The 21,933-nt window shown below is 42.4% G+C and overlaps 1 protein-coding gene and 1 pseudogene across 4 annotated transcripts in view; both read left to right on the top strand.

Annotated features, from left to right (window-relative positions):
* Nucleotides 1-21,933, top strand: part of Traf3 (TNF receptor associated factor 3) — a 107,543-nt gene that overhangs the window by 29,153 nt on the left and 56,457 nt on the right. For 3 of the 4 annotated variants that reach the window (XM_038336726.1, XM_038336725.1, XM_038336727.1), the window contains exon 2: nucleotides 14,818-14,952. The exons of the other annotated variant lie outside the window; for it this stretch is intronic. The gene's annotated coding sequence lies outside the window, so the exon portion shown is untranslated. The remainder of the gene's footprint in view (nucleotides 1-14,817; nucleotides 14,953-21,933) is intronic. 4 annotated transcript variants of the gene reach the window in all.
* Nucleotides 20,214-20,847, top strand: LOC119818755 (annotated as a pseudogene).

The raw sequence follows: 21,933 nt of genomic DNA, 5'->3' as shown, positions 1-21,933 counted from the left end.
TTGGTGGTCCTAGTTTTTGAATTTCAGGCCTCATACATGCTAAGCAAGCACTCTACCACTGACCTATGACTACAGCCTTTACTCTCTCACCCCTTTTTTCTTTTTTTGATTTATTTATTTATTATTTATTTATTTAATTTAGTATACAATATATGCCTGCAAGCCAGAAAAGGGCACCAGACCTCATTACAGATGGTTGTGAGCCACCATGTGGTTGCTGGGAATTGAACTCAGGACCTTTGGAATAGCAAGCAATGCTCTTAACCACTGAGCCATCTCTCCAGCCCTTTGGTTTTTTTGAGAACGGGTTTCTCTGTATAATAGTCATGGCTGTCCTAGAACTTACTTTGTAGACCAGGCTGGCCTCAAACTCATAGAGATCCACCTGCCTCTGCCTCCCAAGTGCTGGGACTAAAGGCATGAGCCACTACTGCCCAGCCATCCTTTATTTTCTAAAAACTTATGTATCATCAAGAAAGTCAGTGTATACCAAGTGAGGATGATTTTATCGTTCAGTTTTTTAAAAAAGACTCATATTTGATATTTATTTTTATTATGTATACAGTATTGTCTGTATGTCTGCCTGCAGGCCAGAAGAGGGCACCAGATCTTTTTATGGATGGTTGTGAGCCACCATGTAGTTGCTGGGAATTGAACTTAGTACCTCTGCAAGAGCAGTCAGTGCTCTTAACTGCTGAGCCATCTCTCCAGGCCTGTGATTTAGATTTTTTTAAATTTATTATTTTATGTGTGTGTGTGTGTGTGTGTGTGTTTGCCTACATGTATGTTTGTGTGATTGTGTGTGTGTGCGTGTGTGTGTGTGTTTACCTACATGTATGTTTGTGTGATGTGGGATTCCCCTCTGTATGCTGTAAATACCATTGGTTAATAAAGAAATTGTTTTAGGCCTGTGCAGAGCAGAATAGAGGTAGGTGGGAAAAACTAAACTGAATGCTGAGAGAAAGAAGGTGGAGTCAAAAAGAAGCCATATAGCCCTGCCGGATTCAGACGCCAGAACTTTACCCAGTAAGCCACAGTCTTGTGGCGATACACAGATTAATAGAAATAAGTTAAATTAATATGTAAGAGTTAGTCAATAAGAAGCTAGAGCTAATGGGCCAAGTAGTGATTTGATTAATACAGTTTCTGTATGGTTATTTCAGGGCTGAGCAGCCAGAAACAAACAAGTGGCCCTCCTACTACATTTGTGTACCATGTACATGCGTGGTACCTATGAAGAACAGAAGAGAGTGTTCAGTTTCCTGGAACTAGAGTTACTGCCAGCTGTAAGCCACCATGTGGGTATTAGGCATCAAATCTCGGCTCCCAAGTGAAAGTTTTTTTCCTTTAACATTTTATGTGCACAAGTAGTTTGCCTACATTTGTTTGTGTACCATTCACAGGCTTTGTGCATGTGGAGGCCAAAGGAGGAGTTATAGACATTTGTGAGCTACCACGTGAGTGCTAGGAATCAGACCTGGGTCCTCTGGAAGAGCAGCCAGTTGTTTTAACTGCTGAACCATCTTTAGCCCCTGAAGATTGTTTTTAAGTTTTATAATAAAATCTCTGACAGCACAGAATTTTTGCCTTTTTATTATAAAATAATTTATTTGTTTAGAGAGATAGTCTGTCTGTCTCCAGGACAAGGAAGTGGAGGTCAGAGGGATAGCCATTGGTATTTATTTTTTCCTTCCACCATGTATGTGTATTGATATTTTCTTTGTAATCTAACAAAGCTTACCTAAAGATCAGACTGCAGAGCTGAGCCACTAGTTAGTCATAGAGGCCAGGCAGTGATGGCACACACCTTTAATCCCAGCTCTTGGAAGACAGAGGCAGGTAGATCTCTGTAAATTCAAGGCTACCGTGGGCTACACAAGATTGAATCAGTATAAAGAGAAACAGCCAGGTGGTGGTGACTCACACCGTGAATCCCAGCACTAGGGAGGTGGCGATGGGAAGTAATATGGATGGGCGGAAAGAGGAATATAAAACAGGAGGAGACAAGAGCTCAGATGCAGTCTAGAGATGGCAGTTGGAGGATTCAATCTGAGCATGCACAGTCTGAGATTTGTAAAGATAGCATTCAGTCTGAAGATTCATGGAGACAGGATCACCTCTTCAGTCTGAGCATTGGTAGAATTAAAAACACTTTAGTGGTAGGCTGCTCTGCTTCTCTGATCTTTCAGTATTAACCCCTATATCTGACTCTGGATTTTTATTATTAAGACCAGTTAGAATTCATGCAACATTTATGTTTCTGGAATCTAAGATGGTCAGGCTTAGCAACAAGTACCTCCCACTGCCCTTAAAGACTGTGAATTTGGGGGCTGGAGAGGGCTCAGCAGCTAAAAGTATTGGCAACTCTTCCAGAGGTACTGAGTTCAATTCCCAGCACCCACGTGGTGGTTCACAACCATCTATAGTGGGATATGATGCCCTCTTCTGTCATGCAGGTGTATATGCAGATAAAGTGCCATATACATAAGATAAATCTTAAACAATTATTTTAGCTGGGTGTGGTGGCACATGCCTTTAATCCCAGCACTTGAAGGCAGAGACAGGTGGATCTTTGTGAGTTTGAGGTCAGCCTAGGACAGCTAGGGCTGTTACAAAGAGAAACCCTATCTCAAAAGACAAAACAAAACAAAACAAACAAACAAAAAAAAAAACCAAAAAAAAAAAAACCAAAAAAATGAAGACATTTCTGAGGTTCATACCTCTGACTCCAGGCTGTTTTTGTGTGCTCAAGAAGCACTTTAGCCGGGCGGTGGTGGCGCATGCCTTTAATCCCAGCACTCGGGAGGCAGAGGCAGGCGGATCTCTGTGAGTTCGAGGCCAGCCTGGTCTACAAGAGCTAGTTCCAGGACAGGCTCTAGAAACTACAGGGAAACCCTGTCTCGAAAAAACCAAAAAAAAAAAAAAAAAAAAAGAAGAAGCACCTTAGATCTGTTTATTTAAACAAAAACAAGTTCTTTAGCTGCTTGGGATGAAAAATACTTAATAAGAATTTAACATACAGCATACTCTGTTTTAAAATGATCATTTTGAAGATTCATGGACCAAGAACTTCAATTGTATTAGTTGGATAGAAATAAAGTTTTCCTGTCCCAAAGAGCATGAAGTCTTGTAGGCCAGGGTGGGGCAGTGCAGTGTGAGTTATTAATGAAGGCAGAACAGAAAGTGTAGTCGAGCATTAGGAATTGATAATGACAAGGTAGAAACGGCGCAGGATGGACATTTGCGCCTAGTGTAAGAGTAATGTATCTAAAAGAGTTGGCAAACCTCAGGTTTAATAATGTTCATGTTTTGTTTTTCCAAGACAGGGTTTCTCTGTGTAATAGCTCTGACTGTCCTGGAACTCAATTTGTAGACCAGGCTGGCCTCAAATTTACAGAGACTGTCTCCCTCTGCCTCCTGAGTTCTGGAATTAAAGGCATGCACCACCACCGTCCCACTTTTTGTTTTTTGTTTTTTTTTTTAACTTCAGGGCAGCCATGCTAGCGGTTTTGCTGTGGTGGAGATGCCTTGGTGGAGAGGTGGGACTGCTGTCCAACACAGGCAGTGTCCTTGGCGGTGCTTTGTGGTTGTAAGGGAGGAGTTTAAGCGTAATCTGGAGCTACAAACCACAAATAGTTTTCGAATTGAAAGTGAACAGTTCAGTTTGTTCTGAGACATGTTCTCCTTCACTTGTCAGCTACATGTTCAAAGGAATCGCACTGCTTACCAGGCACTGACTCTGGGGCTGGATGTTTGATGGGTCTACAGCTGCAGTTTTGGGTTGACTTTTGTTTACACTGTAACGTCTACGGCAGACATTTTTGGGGTCTTGAGGTTCTTGAGAGATCCTAGAAAAAGATGGAAATATTCTTGGCAAAGCCAATATCAGTTTCATCCACTTATGTTCTGTGTGTAGAATTTTCACAGTGGTAGACAGCTGAGTGTGCACGTGCTCTTTCAGAGGAGGAAAAGGTGCTGTGATTCCAGGAGATAGTGTGATTGTTAGTGACAGCCCAGTTCCTAAGGACAGAGCCTTTGCATTTGCTTATTTCAAGTTTCTCCCTGGAGAAGTATCCCCACTTTCTGTAGCTGCCTTTGAGTAACCTTGAGCTGGGTCTTTATGCAGTCCTGTGACAACTGTCAGGACAGACTTCATAAAACACAGACGATAAAAATAAAGCTCTCAAAAATCAAAAAAGATATTAACTATAAAATCTTATCGAGTTAGAGGGTTATTTATTTCAGTATGCCCAATAGAAGATAATTTCTTTTTTCTTTTTTTTCTTTTTTTATTTTTCGAGACAGGGATTCTCTGTATAATAGCCCTAACTGGAACTCCTGGAACTCACTTTGTAGACCAGGCTGGCCTCCAACTCAACAGAGATCTGCCTACCTCTGCCTCCCTAGTTCTGGGATTAAAGGCGCGCGCCACCACTACCCGGCTGATGATGTAAAATTATGTGATCATCAGGCCAGTGGGATAGATGGCTCAGCAAGTAAAGATGCTTTCTGAGCAAGCCTGGTGACCTAAGTTTGGTTCCTGGAACCCATGTAAAGATAGAAGGAAAAAACTGACTCCACAAAGTTGTCCTTTGACCGTCATGCATTTTTGTACATACACATGTACAGTCACAAATAATAATAATAATAATAATAATAAGTAAAATATGTTGTGATGGCTTAAAATGGCCCCTAAAGGGAGTGGGGTTTGGTCTTGTTGGAGGAAGTGTGTCACTGTGGAGGTGGGCTTTGAGGACTTATATATGCTATATGCTCAAGCCACACCTAGTGAGGCAAACCACTTCCTGTTGCCTACAGGTCAAGATATAGAACTCTTAGCGCCTTCTCCAGCACCATGTCTCTCTGCATGCCATCAATGACGTACCATGATGATATTGGACTAAACCTCTGAAAATGTAAGCCACCTCAATTGAATGTTTTTCTTTTATAAGAGTTGCCATGGTCAAGGTGTGTCTTCACAGCAATTGAAACCCTAACTAAGACATATGTTCTTATCGTTTCCTCCTCCCATGCTGGAGCTAGAACACAGGGCACACTTAGAAAGTGCTGTACCAGTGAGCTATATGGCAGCCCTTCAGAGGTAGTTTATTTAAATTATTGATATTATTTTCTTTTTAGTATTTTTGAGGTTATTGTATAATCATATAATTTACCCCTTCTCCTTCCTCTCTCCAAGTCCTCCCACATACCTCTTCCTTCTTCCCTCCCTCCCTCTCTCCCTTCCTTCCTTCCTTCTTCCCTCTTTCTTTTCATTTTTTCCCCCAAAACAGGGTCTCACTATGTAGTTCTGGACCTCTGTGGGTAGACCAGGCTAGCTCCAAACATAAATATTGCCTGCCTCTGCCTCCTGGGTGCTGGGATTAAAGGAATTTACCACCTGTCTAGCCCTTTTCTTTAAAATTCAAGGCCTCTCTCTCTCTCTCTATTTATTACAGATGTGTATATGTGTGTGCATATTTTCCTAAATTAAGTATAAACTTCTCAGGATGTATAATGTTACTTATATGTATATATGTTCAGGCCTGACCATTTGGTATTAGATAATCAATTGCTGTGCTTTTCTCCATAAAGACCACTTCTGCTCTCAGCATTTCTTTCTTGCCTGCAGTTCTTTGTCTAGGGTTGAAGCCAGAGGTATTTCTTAATATGTGGTTGGTTATGTAATGGTTGTGTCATGGTTTCTTGACTCAGTTCTGTATTGTTGGACATATAGGTTGTTTCCAGTTTTCTGTACTTAATATAATGCTGTGGTCTTCTGTACTCCTGTGACTGCTGCTGAGACACCACATAAACATGTTTGTGAGGTCTGTGCTATGTAGATTTTTTTCTGTTGAGAAGTTGTGTTTTCATTTTAATAAAAGACCGGTGTTAAAATAAGGCTCTGCATAGAATCACTAAGCATATATTGAGTCTCCATGAGGAATCAAGTTCTGTTCTTGGTTGGGAACAATTTGGTAAGTCCAAATTCTGGTCTTCTTGAAGTTGATTTTTTTAGGGAATGAAGGAATGGTCATCAAACAGTAAATTAGTTAATACTAAAGAGTGGCATTAGCAAAGAAGATAAAGCAGGATCACGATTAGGCTGCAGGCAGAGGCTTCTCTCTTAGTACATTTGCCAAGTCTTTCTGAGTGGATGGTATTTGAGTCTGGACTGAAAGAGTTGAGGGCAAGGAAGCCATGAGAAAGACCTGAAAGCAGAATGTTTCAGGCAGAGGAGCAGAGAGAGTGTTTGGTGTCTGTTTGGTTCTTGGTTCTGAGGGTGGGGGTGTGTGAGAAAGGGGTACATTTTTGATCTGAGTGATTGTATGGTACTGTTTATCAGAGCGGGGATGACTGGAGGCAGATGGGAGGGAAGGGGACCCTGGGTTCAGTGTTTGACCTGCTAAATGCGAGTTGCCTTTTGGTGCTTAGTTGGAGATACTGATATGGTCATTGGATATGGGAGAATTGGGGTTCACTGCCACCAGCCTGTACCCTGGAAGGGGTGGAGCAAGAAGGAGAGGAGGACGACCAAGGACCCAGTACCAGAGTGGTGTGTGGCTTTGTCTCTGGAATACAAAGAGCAAGTAAAGCAAGAAGGCAAGCTAGTGGGAGGGAAGAGCATCTTCCATTGTCTCTGTTTACAAGAATGTAAGAATGTCAGGGGGAGAGATTTGAGGGATATAGTTCATTGTAAACTCTGTGTGACTTTTTAATAAGAAAAACAAGTATTCCTATCAGTTGAGTTGCCTCAAAGTGCTTGCCTTCAGGGTTTTGTCTCCTGTGCCTTGGGGGTGCTTTGATGGAAAAGTTTGAGAAGTCACTTCATTACTGTAGTCTGTTGTTGTGTTATTAAACTTCACCCTAGTGAGTGTTTAACCTTAAAGAGTTTGAGATTCACTTACCCATTTTGTTATCCCTAATAGAGCTTTTGCAGCTGCTCCAAATATCCCTTCAGTTGTGCATCTTAATAGTTGTTTGGCAAGTTACTTTATTCTGCACTGGGGAAGGTCTGCATGGCATGCTGTAGTGGCCTTTAGAGATTCCCATACCCCTCCCAGGTAACGATGTGGAGGGAGTGGGTCCTGCCTAGGCTCCCTAGGGACAATACCAGGAGCTCTTTTCCTGTGTTTTGTTCCTTTTGTGTTTTGTTTCTGGTTTTGGAGACAGGGTTTCTCTGTGTGGCCCCGGCTGTCCTGGAACTCACGTTTTAGACCAGACTGACCTTGAACTCAAGAGATCCTTACCTTCATATCGCTGTGATCAAAGGCATGCTCTACCACCCATTTCTGTGCTTTCACTCTTAATAGAGATGCTGCTGCTCGTAATTCTGGCAGGGTGCTTGGGTGAGCCAAGTACAGGGTTCTTAGCTACAGTTTATAATAGTTAATTGTCAGCTGTGATTAAAAGTTGTTGGCATAGCTTGTTTTTTTCTTTTTCTTTCTGTACAGTTAATATGAGTAATTTCTCCTTCCTCACTGGGAAGGAGTACAGTGACTGGACTGCCACAACAACTTCGTCCTCTTCCTTTTGAAAAATAACATGACAGAGAATGGGTGTGTGTGTGTGTGTGTCGTAACTAGTCCATATATATGTAACATAAAGGGGCCAGGCCTGCCTGTTTGTGTTTCTGTCCCGCCTGGTACCCCACAGCTGGAAAGCCCCAAAGAAATACACAGAGATCTCTATAATTTATAAAGCTGATTGGCCCGTTAGTTCTAGCCTGTTACTGGCTAACTCTCACATCTTGATTAACCCATTTTTCTGATCTATGTTAGCCATGTGGCTCAGTACCTTTTTTCAGTGGGGCAGATCACATCCTGCTGCTTCGGTGGTCTGGGCAGGAGTGGGAGGAACCAGCTTCCTCCTTCCCAGAATTCTCCTGTTCTCATTACATCTTTCTACTTCCTGTCTGGTTTTCCCACCTTTACTTCCTGCCTGGCCAATCAGCGTTTTATTTAAAACATGATTGACAGATTACAGACAATTCTCCCCCACCATATATACATAGGTAGGTCTATCACAGGCCCATGAATACCACCGTCCTATACCCTGCTTCAACTTTTAAAACTATGTGTAGAATGCTTCTGGAGTGTCTCTCTTAACATAATATTCTTGAGATCCTCCATGACCATGTTACTAGTAATGCACATTGGCAGTTCTATTCTTAGAAATAAGTACCCTATAATTTGGAAATTTCAAGTTTCTGAAAAAAAATTAGTGAATGTAGCCCATATTTTAGAGTATCCTAGATAGTACCTTGAAGGCATAAGTCACAAACAATCCCACACCAGCTTGGAAATATGATTAATAGAATGGTTATTTATTTAAGGGGGAAAAAACTTATAGATCACCAACCCAGACAACAGCTCTCTGTGCAATCAGGAATGGAGCCTAGTTGCCTCTGGAAGCGGAGCTGGAAGCCAGAGAGAGAGCGGAGGGCAGTTGCTGCTTTTTTAAAGAAAGAGAGACCATGCCCCAATGGGCTGGTATCTCAGCAGCTATTGGCTGAAGGAGTAGAAGGAGTTCCTGCAACACCTTCCCCTTTTGTTTAAGTAAGAGAGTTCTAAACCTACTACAAAATTATATACAATAAGAACAAATATCCTATTCTAACTAGCTTAAGTCTTGTATAATAAATAACTTGGCCAAGTCATTAGAGAAAAGTAGCTACAATTATCTAGTCTTTAACCCCATGGAAGATCTGAGAAGGGAAATAATGTTACCTGAGAATTAGGAAGTGCAATCAAACAACTTCCAAAACATGCAACAAATCAGAGACAACTGGCTACCTGGGCAATCACCCAAAGTCACATTTGCAGCGTTGAAGCAACCAACTTTGGCTAAGGCCTAATGTAACTGACGTACCATTTTCAAAGGCAAGAAACTTTTCAAAACTATCTTACCCAGTCTTGGCAGGATATGACAGTCCTGTTTTATCCATTTACGGATACTCTGTATCTTTGTCAGTGGTTGAGGTATGGGCATTTCTTTGCCCAAAGGCCAGTTCTGCCAAGAAGAAAGGCTCCAGGTGGAGTGTCTTTGGTGCTCAACATTCTCTCGGGAATAGATCGGTGTTGCCAGTAGCAATTGTGTCTTACTACCACAGAACTATGAGTTAGATTAAAGGCCATCTACAGCTCTTTGAAGAGGTTGAAGATTATCTATCTATACTGAATATAATCTCTAAGTATCTAAAGAACCTGATTAGTATTTCATTGGTTAATTAATAAAGGAAACTGCTTGGCCTGATAAGTCAGAACATAGGTAGGTGGGGAAGACAGAACAGAATGCTGGGAGAAAGAAGGCAGTGAGACAGTCGCCATGAGGCCAGCCACCAGGTCTTTCTCAGTAAGCCACCACCTTGTGCTACACAGATTATTAGAGATGGGTTAAACAAGATGTGAGAGTTAGCCAGTAAGAGGCTAGAGCTAATGGGCCAGGCAGTGTTTAAATGAATACAATTTGTGTGTTGTTATTTCGGGTGTAAAGCTAGCCGTGTGGGAGCCAAGTAGGATGAAAAGCAGGCCTGCTCACCTCATCACTACAAATGGCTCCTTCTACAGTACCTCGTCATTGAACAGGTACACAGAATTTAAAAAGTAGTTTGCATTGCAGAATTTTCTTTCATTGTAAATTCTGACTTTTAAGTAATGATGTCAGAATATGGAGGTATTCCTTTGACTTCATGGTTACTTGCAAACAGGGTTAAGTGGGAATGCTGTCGTCATTCCAAGGTCTCTCATATATTTAAACTAAGTTAGACTTGCAAAGATGACTGAGTTTTACAGTTGTATTTTGTAACCATTGTGCTCAACATTTTGAGACAGTTTGTCCTTTCAAGGGCCTTTCATATACATTGTTAGCTGAGAGTTACATCATCTCCATAGGGTTGATAGTGTGTGTCTCATTTCTTTCCTGGTCAAGGAACCTGGGATTTAGCACAGGAGCAGTTGCTTGAGAAGAGTCACACCAGAGTGGTGAGGGGCCTTTCTGGTCTGCCTACAGTATAGACCAGAGGAGCGAGTGCTGTTCTCTGAACAAGGGTCATGCCGCATCAGAGTTAAAGTGAAGGTGCACGGCTTGAACGTTGGCACACTCAGAAAGTTATTCCTCAGTTGTAGTCCTCTGTAAAGTAGAGGTAGCAGGACGCCACTACCACAGACCCGTGCAGCCCAGGCACATCCACACTGAACTTCCCTATTCTAAGCTTTCCAGTGGTGAAACTTAAGGTGGAATGAAGGACCACGAGATGAGTGCCTCTTATTGACCAGCACTAGCACTGGGGACAGGTTATGTTTTCTGCCAGCCTCTTTCCATCCCCATGTATTGTATACTGATTAGTTGTTGGCTCCACCTGTGGAAGTGTCCCCAGGAAGCTTATATCAAAAGTTTGATCTAAGACACTGGCCTGTCCCTGCAGTATTCTCCTCGGAAATCCCATTCAGGTTCGAGCACAGGGCCTGGCTTCATTGGGCTGCTTTGGACTGGCCAGTTCAGTGGATTAATTGAACTGTGCTACAGTTGCCTGTAGCTGGTGGGATTAGGACAACTACAGAGCATAATCCTTGATCCCTGACTTGAAAGGTAAAGCTCTACTGGGACTTCAGTGGGGAGCGCCCAGAGTGGCACCTAAATTTGCCCAACAACAGGTGATGAAAGCTCCTGTGAGGGTTTAACTACTCCAGTGAGTCTCTAAAGCACAGTGATGGCAAAAAGGCATTTCCTCCTGCTGTCTCTGCTCATTTCATACGTGCTGTGAGATTTTCCAGGTCAGTCAGGAATTCACTAGTGAGTCGAATCAACAGTCATGCATCCAAAAAGGATGGAGGATATGTGTGCAGAATGGGCCCGTGATTGAAGAGTGAGAGCATCATAGAGTGCTTACATCAGGACAACGACCACAGACTGTGGCTGTGGTCCCAGGACCACAGTCCTATAGCAGCCCATTGTTGACCAGATGCACTGTGTGATGGGGCTGTGTCCATTTATTCATGTCTTGCTTGGAATGAGGCAGAGCAGGAAGGTTGGAAAATGTTCTTGCTAGACATTGGTGGCACACGCCTTTAATCCCAGCACTCAGGAGGCAGATCTCCTGTGTAAGTTCGAGGCCAACTTGGTCTACAGAATGAGTTCCAGGACAGCCAGGGCTACACAGAGAAATTCTGTCTCAAAAAACAAAAAACAAAACAAGTAAATAAAAAGTTCTTAAAAGTTCCCTGAAAGGCCAACATCCTCTTTTCCTAGTTAGTATCAGTGAGGCCTATGCATGCCCAAAAAAGCAGGAAATGGCTGATTAGCAAATGGCTCAGGGTCTGGGTTTCAATCCTGGCTCCCATTTAGACTATAATTAGGGCTTTTGTGCCTCAGTTTCCCTATCTGTCAGGTAAAAATGATACTACAAGTTACCTCACAGACAACAATTGAGTTTATCATTATGGTGGTTATAGGCCATCCAGTGAGACTGCAGCTGTGAGACTGATGGTGTGTCTTCTGTGAGTGGCAGCCACAGCCTCATACAGTACACATAGAACTGTATGCCACAAGCACAGTGTGGAAACCCTGGAGATAACAGGAGAAGGGGCCTTGGGAAAGGAGTTTCTGAAATGTTTCTGAAGTTGAGCCTGTGGTTAAAGCACAGTTAGGTAGATATGGGAGGTGAAGAAGGGGTGTTTTCATGATACCTTCAGGAGTGTGTGGGAGTGATTAGCAGAGCTTCAGTTTGTTTATTCATTCACCTAGTTTTTTTATTAACTGCCTGTTCATCATACTGGACTACAGATTCACAATAGAACAAAATACATCTGAGAAGAAGCCACTGTGCACAGGAATCCCTTCTGGTCTGTCACCAGAATCAACAGAAGCCAGCTGTTAAGCCGGCTGAGGGCACTAGAGTAGGACTGCATGGCACAGAGCTGCCTGCTAGGCTCACATTTTGGCCCTGCCATTTGATCCTCATGAGTCTTGGGCAAGTGTATGCCTGAGATACAAGAAACTCTGATACTTTGTCAACTGTGGATGCACAGAGCTGCTCAGGGATGCTGCTGTGAGTGTAGAGGGGTCAGGCCCTAACATTAGAGTGGAGCTCACAAACTCTTACTGAGGACCTGTTTTCCCACACAGCTGTCTGGAGTATCCATTCTCTCATCTTTCCTCCTTCATCCATCCTAGGTTTCTTCCTTACAGGACCTTGTCCTGATCCCTCTTTGATCTCCAGAATAGCTCCTGTTCTCCCTGCAGTGTGCTGGCCCTGACCATACCACTGTCCTCACACTTGGAATGACTTGTTCCTCAGTTGCATTCTCATTGAATGGTTTGTAACCACCATAATGTTAAACTGTCATTCACATTCCCTTTCCATATAATACATAGTGTTCATTAAATGAATCCATGAATAAACAGATTTATTAATGCAGTGTAAAAAGCAATTTAAGAAACTGCTACCATTAAAGTCTCTTTTTCTAAATTTAATTGCATGGTCAGTGGTTTAGTATTTCAGGTCCTCTGACCACATGGTAGTTTTTACAAATATGGGAAGGTAGCTGGGGTGTCCAGATGAAAGCCACTTGTGCAGGAGCTAGACATACTGACTTGTTGGCGTTTTTTTAAGCTGTGGTTCATTCTCAGAGCTTCTCAGCAGGAACATAGAAGCTGACAGTCTTGGTGTGCAGAGTCCTCACAGGCAGCAGGAACATTAAAGACTGTGTCACTATGCACGTTTCATTCATTTCAGCATTGTTATCTGGCTCAGTCAGTTGTCCCAGCCATACCCCAGAATAAAGCACAAACCAGGCAGCCTTTAGGAAACAGGTTGAAAACCCAGAAATACGTCTAGAAGTTTGTAACATTTTTTTAAGATCCTTAAAAAAATCTTTGTGGATCCAAAGGTAGCTCCCTCTGCCGAGAAATCTGTCTCCAGCGCCTTTGCTTCTGAGGTTGGTAGCTTTTAGAAAGACTGCAATGCAGCGGTTAGCAAAGCCCTGTTAATATGGAAGCCACCCGCTTCCTTTCACACTGCTGCCTGCTGCCTCTGAGCTGAAGGAGGAGATGGTGGGTCTAATATGCCTCAGGACCCTCGGTTCTGTGATTAGATGCAGGCAATTTTGTGAGTGCCTTGGCTAGTACAGGCTTGTCCTGCAGCAGCTCTTAGTTTCTGGTGCAGTGGGCTTCCCTCAGATGTGAAACTGAAGATGCCTTTGCAGTTTGTGCCTGATATTTTGGTTTTCATCTATGAGTTCAGATGGTGGGTTATACAAAGGTAAGGGACTTTAAAAAGCATGCCTTTATATATTTTAAGTATTTATGAATATCCAAAATCAAAGTAAATTATGATTTGAATAGCTCACTGAATCTAAGAAATAAAACTTTGTATCTTGTTAATGACAGTTCTGACATTTGAAGAATTGTCTTATTTATTGTGAAGTAATATCCTCTAATGAATTACTTGGGTGTTCTTTGAAAGGGTTTGCTTTTCCTTTGACTTTCTAATAAACAAGCTTGAATCTTAGAAATACGGATTATAACATATTTTTTTAAACAATGAAAATTTCATTGATCTGGCATAAAATATTTCATTTTTCTGGCATAGGATATATCATCAGCCATATGATGATATATGATGAAGTCTGGTTCCTTGAGTTCTTATTTTTTCTCATATGAGCATTTTCTCAAGTGTGGAGCTCTGTGCTTATGCATAGGATGAGCTGGGTACTACCGTCAGCTGGTCCTTTGTTTATCTAAGAGGGAGGCTAAATCCAAACTCAGATTGGTTTTGCTATAAATTGATGACCCAAAAATGCATTGAATGCTTCATGGTTGTTAATTTTATATGTCCAACATCAAGAAATATAATGTCAGGGTTACCATGGCAACTGCATGTGTTCTGGAAAGCTTGTGAATGGGCTCTGAACCTCCTGGCATTTTAACTGAGATTTTCCAGCTGAGAGCCTGCATACATGATCAGTGTAAATAAAATCAGCTCTCTATGGAAAGCACATCCTTTCTCTGTGCTTACCAGAGTTGGCTACCCTCCTCATCTCTTTCTCTGGTGACATCTACCTTGTCTCTTGGTTCCTGGTCACAGATTATGGTTGAAAGACTGTTTTTAGCCTCAGGTTGGAGAGCCATCTCACCACAATCAGCCAGTGGGCCATGTAGAATGGGGCTGAAAATGCCTGGTAATCCCCCATCCTGAACTGTACTTGTAAATTCATGTCCTTATGTGGTGTGGTGTCTTGGCAGAGCTTTCTGTCTATGTGAAGAACTCTTTCCAGAAGTTTCCAGGTTCCAGAGCCTGACTTCCTCTTAGATTGGAAGTTGTGGTGGTTGGTTTGGGGAAAGAGGCCCAGTGATCAATCTTGTGAAAATTTTGATTTGATAATGGCTTCATTATCAAAGGATTGCTGGCAGCATTTATAGCTAGTTCATTCCTCAAGCTGAGTTTGGTGGCGCACACCTTTAATCACAGCATTCAGGAGGCTGAGGCAGGCAGATCTCTGAATTCGAGGCCAGCCTGGTCTATACAGTAAGTTTCTAGCCAGCCATAGCTACAAAGAACTCTCAAAGAGCAAAAAGGCAGTCTTCCATATACATTTAAAGCACATTGCAGGCTTTTTGGAGACAGGGTCTTGCTTTAAAGCCCCAGTGTGCTTGAACTTATTACCTATCCCTGTCTGGTCTAGAACTCAGAATTATATGGTGTAACTTTTAATTTGAAGGTAGGTTATTCTTTGTGTTACTCATTAGTGGATGTATTGCTGTGACTTACCTATGGGTCTCATTTAGGAATTTTGTCTAATTCTATCCCTTTATTTTCAGATGAAGAAACTGAGGCCCAAAGAAGTAATCCACTTGGTTGGGATCCCAGAATAAATCAGAACCAGGTCCACTATTAGAAACCTGCTCCTGGCTCCTGGCTGTCTGATCCCCTGAGGTTCATTTCTGACAGACAAGGTTTGCTATCAGTCAATATACTTTTTCTTTTGTTTTCCTTTATCAGAAAAGGGGTTTTTCATAATTTCAGGTCTTTAACTTAAAGCTTTTAATTAAAAAATTAAATTTCCAAGTTTCTTTTTTTTCTTGCATCTTTTGTGAGCTTCTCATTGGTGTGCAGTTAATGATACGTTCATGGGAAGGACGTGGCGGCTGCCCTGCGTACCACCTGCTGTGATGGGAGCTGTGAGCAGACGTGTACTCTAGCTAAATCCTGAATTGAGGAGCTGGGGAGACGGCTTGCATGGTACAGTGCTTACCATGCAGGCATGAGGACCTGAGTTTGAATCCCCATACCCTAAGTGCCAGGGCTTGTCGGGAGAAGGGAGAGATAGAGACCAGGAGAGTCCCCATAGCTTGCTAGTTAGTGAGTATACCAAATCAGCAAGCTCCAGGTTTGGTAAGAGATTTAGTGTTAAAATTTGGGGTAGAGAATGTCAGGTGGTGGTGGCACATGCCTTTGATCCCAGCACTTGGCAGAGGAGGATCTCTGAGTTCGAGGCCAGCCTGGTCCACAGAGTGAGTTCCAGGACAACCAGGGCTATACAGAGGGACCCTGTCTTGAAAAATCAAAAAAGAAAAAAAAAATGAGGTGGAGAATGATAGGACAAGACACTTGATGTTAACCTCTTGCCACCAAGACACATATACACACTCTCATGATCTGACTTGACACCTGTATTAAAAAGTGGTGCAAGAGAGAAAGATGCTAGGCAATAGAGGTCACATGGAGGGATTTTTATTAGAGAAAAGGGAAGGGGAGGCCGAGACCGGCCTCCAGACAGGAGCAGCAGAAGAGAAGAGAAGAGAAGAGAAGAGAAGAGAAGAGAAGAGAAGAGAAGAGAAGAGAAGAGAAGAGAAGAGGAGAAGGGGGGGTGGGAGAGAGGGAGAGAAGGAGAGACAGACAGACAGAGAAAGATGGGAACATAGTGAATGTGCACAGCAGGTGCTCTTAGTGGCTGCAGCTGAGGACATAGCCTGTCAGAACCCCAAGGGCAGGCCAGTACAGATGCCTGAGTACTAACAATGACACCACATGTAAGGCAGAATGACATAATGATAGTAGGTTCAATCAATCAATTTATTTATTTTTGGTTTTTCAAGATGGGGTTTCTCTATGTAACATCCTTGGCTGTCCTGAAACTTACTCTGTAGACCAGGCTGGCCTTGAACTCACAGAGATCCACTTGCTTCTGCTGGGATTAAAGCTGTGCGCCACCACCACCCAGCTCAATCTATTTATTACAAGTACTAAGAGGTTTCCTTCTCAGAAGCTGAAATGCAAATTGATTTTCCAGCCAGATTATGGTTAACCCTGGTTTTTAATTTTTTAGTGTTCAAAGAAAACTCAGGGGGCTGGAGAGATGGCTCAGCAGTTAAGAGCATTGCCTATTCTTCCAAAGGTCCTGAGTTCAATTCCCAGCAACCACTTGGTGGCTCACAACCATCTGTAATGAGGTCTAGTGCCCTCTTCTGGCCTTCAGGCATACACACAGAAAGAATATTGTATACATAATAAATAAACAAATAATAAATAAATAAATAAATATTTTTTAAAAAAAGAAACTCAGATTTTTGTTGTAGGTCACTTAAAGTGTCAGATTGTATTATTTTCTTTTCTGTCTCTCTCTCTTTGCTTTTTCTTTCTTTTTTTTTTTTTAAAAAAAAAGAAAAACAGCCAGGCGGTGGTGGCGCACGCCTTTAATCCCAGCACTCGGGAGGCAGAGGCAGACGGATCTCTGTGAGTTCGAGGACAGCCTGGTCTACAAGAACTAGTTCCGGACAGGCTCCAAAGCCACAGAGAAACTCTGTCTTGAAAAACCAACCAACCAACCAAACAAACAAACAAACAAAAACATGGTCTCTTCATGTAGCCCTGGACATCCTAGAACTCTCTGTAGACCAGGCTGGTGTTAAACTCGCAGAGATGTCATGTCTGTCTCTGCTTCTCCAGTGTGGGAATTAAAGGTATACACCACCATACTGGGTTTCTTCTTAAAAAACAAAAAATTTATTCTTTTATTTTTATTTTCATTTGTATGAGCAGAGTTGTGAATGGTTGTGAGCCGCCACTGGGTACCAAATCCCAAGCCTCTGAAGAGCAGTAGTGCTCTTCATCACTGAGTTGTCTCCCCACCCCTTCTTTCTCTGCTGCTGTACCTTTATTCACTGAGCCGTCTTATTGGCCCAAAATGTGTTTTTAATAGCAGAATTCATATAGCGTAAACTCTTGTTATGCAGTGGTATCCAGTGTTGGTGTGTTCACAGTTATTTAGAATCCTATTTAAGCCGGGCGGTGGTGGCGCACACCTTTAATCCCAGCACTCGGGAGGCAGAGGCAGGTGGATCTCTGTGAGTTCGAGGCCAGCCTGGTCTACAAGAGCTAGTTCCAGGACAGGCTCTAAAAAAAAAAAAAAGCTGCAGAGAAACCCTGTCTCGAAAAACCAAAAAAAAAAAAAAAAAAAAAAATAGAATCCTATTTAATTTTAGAACACTTTCATCAACCTGAAGTTATAGACTCTTAATTTGTTCAACAGACAAATAGGAATGAAAGCCAGCATCATGGCACATCATGTTAACCGTGGTCCTGTATGCCTTACCTATAGGTGCAAAGTCAAACTGAAGAGTGAAACAGTAACCTATGGCTGCAGTGGCTTTTCTGCTGCGCTTCAGAAGCACTTCTTAGGTGAATAAGAGTTTATATTGAGGCTCTGGTGAAAGGTGAGCTGTAAACTAGATTTTTGAGGAGGGGGACGTCAATTTTGATAGGACAGAGATCGCACTACAGACAGAAGGACATTTGTGGCAGATCTTCCTGTCAGATGAAAATAGGGTTTGAGTTTGTGTATAATGTACCTACATAATTTTCCTTTACCATGTGTGCATGTTCCTGTCTTGCTCTCCCTGTGCCCCTTTATTCCCACACATGCCTGTTTAAAAGATCACATCGTAAGGAAAAGTAAAGGCAAGGTCCCAAAAGGTAAGATCTGGTATTAGATAGGACCAGTGGGGTCAGCACCATTTGTCTGTAAAGGCCACTTAATAAATATTTGTGAGTCAGTGCTATGTGTCTGCCTCTGCGAGACTGGGTCTAGTACTAGAGTTGTATTTTACACTAAGAATAAATTCAGTAGCAATATCTTATTAAGATTATATTTTTTTGTTTTGTTCTGAGGAGGAAAATACAGTAACTGAAGGATAGTTTCTTGACTTGTAAAAAAAAATAGAGATTTGAGCCAAGCGTGGAGGCACACACTTTTGATCCCAGTATTCAGGAGGCAGAATCAGATAGCTCTCTATGAGTTTGAGGTGAGCTTGGTCTATATATGAGTTCCTGGTTACATAGTGACACCTTGTCTCAAAAAATAAGAAGCTAAGCCAATGTAATGCTGCATTCCTTTACTCCTAGCATTCATGAGACAGTTGCAGATAGATCTCTGAGTTTGAGGTCATCCTGGGCTACATAGTTCCAGGGCAACCAGAGCTACATTGTGAGAGCCTGTCTTGAGAAAACAAACAAAACTAAAGAGGAGAGGATGAAATTAAACTCAACAGGCAATTTAACTTTTCATGGTCAGATAATACTACATATGTTAGAGAATGATGTTTTATAAGCAGATTCATTGTTTAAACCTTTTGAAAGTATCTAGACCCTCTGGTTGAGGAACACCTCCTTTTTGTGTATTCCTCAACTGATGGCCTCTGTTCAGCTGGAGGATGTTTATTTTCTTTAGAGGAGAAAAGTCATAAGAATCATAGCTGACATTTCTGTAACAAAATGTGGGTTTATAAGAGAAAAGCAGGGGAAGTTGATTGAGGGCCAACAAGATGGCTCAACAGTTAAAGGCACTTGCTTTTAAACCTGACAACCTGAGTCTGATTTCTACCACATGGTAGAAAGAAAGACTTGACTCCCCATAGGTTGTCCTCTGATGTACATATATATACACAGTGGTACATGGTGTGCACACATGAACATAAACTTTTTTTTTTTTTGTTTTCTCGAGACAGGGTTTCTCTGTGGCTTTGGAGCCTGTCCTGGAACTAGCTCTGTTGATCAGGCTGGTCTCGAACTCACAGAGATCCGCCTGCCTCTGCCTCCCGAGTGCTGGGATTAAAGGCATGCGCCACCACCGCCCGGCGAACATAAACTTCTTAAGTGCTTCCACAGGAAATGTCAAATTTTAATTTTTTTTACAGTTTTATGCGATTTAGGGGGGCTTCATAGATGAAGCCTCAACCTGAGCATGCTGTCTTATTCCTGTAATCCCAGCACTGGGGAGGCTGAGGCAAGAGGATCTATAGGAGTTCAAGGTTAGCCTAGATTGTAAGATTACAGAATAAATTCCAGGCTAGTCTGGCTATAGAGTGAGATCCTGTCTCAAAACAAAAACAAAGAAAATTTCTGAAGTGAATCTCATTTCTAATCCCCACATTTAGAAAGTTAAAGCAGGATTATTACAGTTCAGGACCAGTCTGCACTACATAGTAAGGCTTAAGATGGCCTGTGCTACAGAGTGAGACCACACCTCAAAGGATAAAATGAAGACTCGAAGGCCCTAGGGCTGTAGAGTCCAGATTTGCCTCAGACTTACGATTTTCTTGCCTCTAATCCTGCGTGTCACACTTTCTTTTGTTTGTAATGTATAGACTTAACAAATAGTGGACATTTGTGTAGAAATGATCAGAGATCATGATCTGGTAGAATAAACTGAATGAGACCAAAGGAGACTTGTATATTCAAGTCCTGCTTGGCCTCTATGTGCAACATTGTCTCTTCCTGCCCCGACAGGGTGCTCTGTACTGTGTTAGGAGGACCTGCTATCAGTTGAAGTAGGCCTGAGATTTTGAGTGGCAATGGGGCTTTAGTGTTTACAGTTTATGTGGCCTGCCTTGGGGGCGAAGAATTGTGGTTTCTGTGAATCACTGAAGAAAGTACTGCTACTGTTGACATCATGTTCAGTGTGACCACTAGAGTTGCTGTCTCTGAACAAATTGTTTCCTACTTTCAAATTTGCTCATCTAAAATTCTATTGGTAGTATTAACTTAGAACAGGTTTTTAATATATGACTTGTTTAAAAATGCCTTTAATCCCAGGGTGGGGCAGGAGGATCTATGGGAGTTTGAGGCTAGCGTGGTCTATATAGAGTTCCAGGACAGCCAGGTGGGACCTTGTCTCAAAAAACAGACACCTGCTACCTCCTGCCCCTCAATAGGACAGATGGGTTGGCACATTATTCTGAACACTGTTTTGGGTTCCTCCAGCATTGCCACCATGAACAAGGTGGTTCAGTAACTTTGGCTGGAGGCCAGGTTCAGCCATGTGAAATTTTCTCAGGGCCCTGCACACTCAAAACAGTTCTGTTTGCAGAATGTTAAAGATGACCCTCCGCCAGGCGGTTGTGGCACGTGCTTTTAATCCCAGCACTTTGGAGGCAGAGGCAGGCAGATCTCTGAGTTTGAGGCCAACATTTCTACAAGAGCTAGTTCCAGGACAGCTAGGACTGTTACACAGAGAAACCCTGTTTTGTAAAAACAACAATAACAACACAAAACAACAGCAATAACAAAAAGACCTTCTGGGGGCCAGAGAGGTGGCTCAGTGGTTAAGAGCACTGGTTGCTCTTCCAGAGGACCTAAATTCAATTCCCAGCACCCACATGGTGGCTCAAAATCATCTACAATGAGATCTGGTGCCCAATTCTGGCATGCATACATACATGGATGCAAAATGTTCTATACATAATAAATAAATCAGTCTTTTAAAGAAAATGACCCTTTGTTAACTGGTATTAACTGGAGTGTCTTATTCTACAAGTCCCCTCAGCCCCCAGAAACTCTGCTCCTTTTTGTAGTCACATTCTTAAGAGGTTTCTCAAAGCACTTTTCATGACCCAGTGACTATTGAAGAGAACTAAATTTGAAGTCTGTATGAAAAACTTCTATAACACACATGCCGCAACATACAATCTCAGTCTTTAACATTACCCCTCTGAATTTTCATGGAGTTCTGTTTTACATGGCTTAACTATTTATATACACTGGCTACAGAAAACCAACTATATTTCACCTTTAATAAAGATTTTGTTTGGTTTGGTTTTTCAAGACAGGGTTTCTTTTTGTAGCCCTGGCTGTACTGGAACTTGCTCTGTAGACCGGGGTGGGGGCTGGCCTCAAACTCACAGAGATCCACCAGCCTCTGCCTCTCAAGTGCTAGGGTTACTGGGGTTAAAGGCATCCACTACCACTGCCCATCAGTAAAGATAATTTTAAAATGCCATTTAGTATCTGAAAGTCATTTAGCATAGAGGTTTCATTTTACGTTTGGAAAGATGTGAGATGTCTTTTTTTCCCCCTTTTATGGAGAGAGGTGGGGGGAAAATGAGTTGTATACAGATGCATGTGCACAGGTGTGTCCATGTGGAGGCTTCCTCCATTACCCTCTGCTTTACTCCCCAGAAACAGGGTTTCTCACTGAACCTGAAACTCTGTATTTTGGCCAAGCTGGTTGGTCAGTAAACTCTGGAATTTGCCATTGGTAGGGGTGGGTTACAGGCATGTGTGACCATACCCAATGTTTTTTTTTTTGTTTTTTTGTTTTTTTGTTTTTCGAGACAGGGTTTCTTCTGTAGCTTTGGAGCCTGTCCTAGAATTAGCTCTTGTAGACCAGGTTGGCCTCGAACTCAGAGATCTGCCTGCCTCTGCCTCCCGAGTGCTGGGATTAAAGGCATGCGCCACCACCGCCTGGCTCCATAACCAATTTTTTATGTGGCTACTGGGGCTTCAAACTCAGATTCTTGTGCTGCCATAGCAAACACTTTTATCCATTGACCTCTCCCCAGCCCCGAGAAGTAGCCTTTGAACAAGAACATTTTTAAAGCTCAACCTTTCCAATTTGCCTAATCACTTATGAAGCACTGTGGGCATGTCCTGCACGTACA

Source organism: Arvicola amphibius, chromosome 7, assembly GCF_903992535.2.
Source record: "Arvicola amphibius chromosome 7, mArvAmp1.2, whole genome shotgun sequence".
Lineage (NCBI taxonomy): Eukaryota > Metazoa > Chordata > Mammalia > Rodentia > Cricetidae > Arvicola > Arvicola amphibius.
This window is presented reverse-complemented; position numbering and strand designations above follow the sequence as displayed.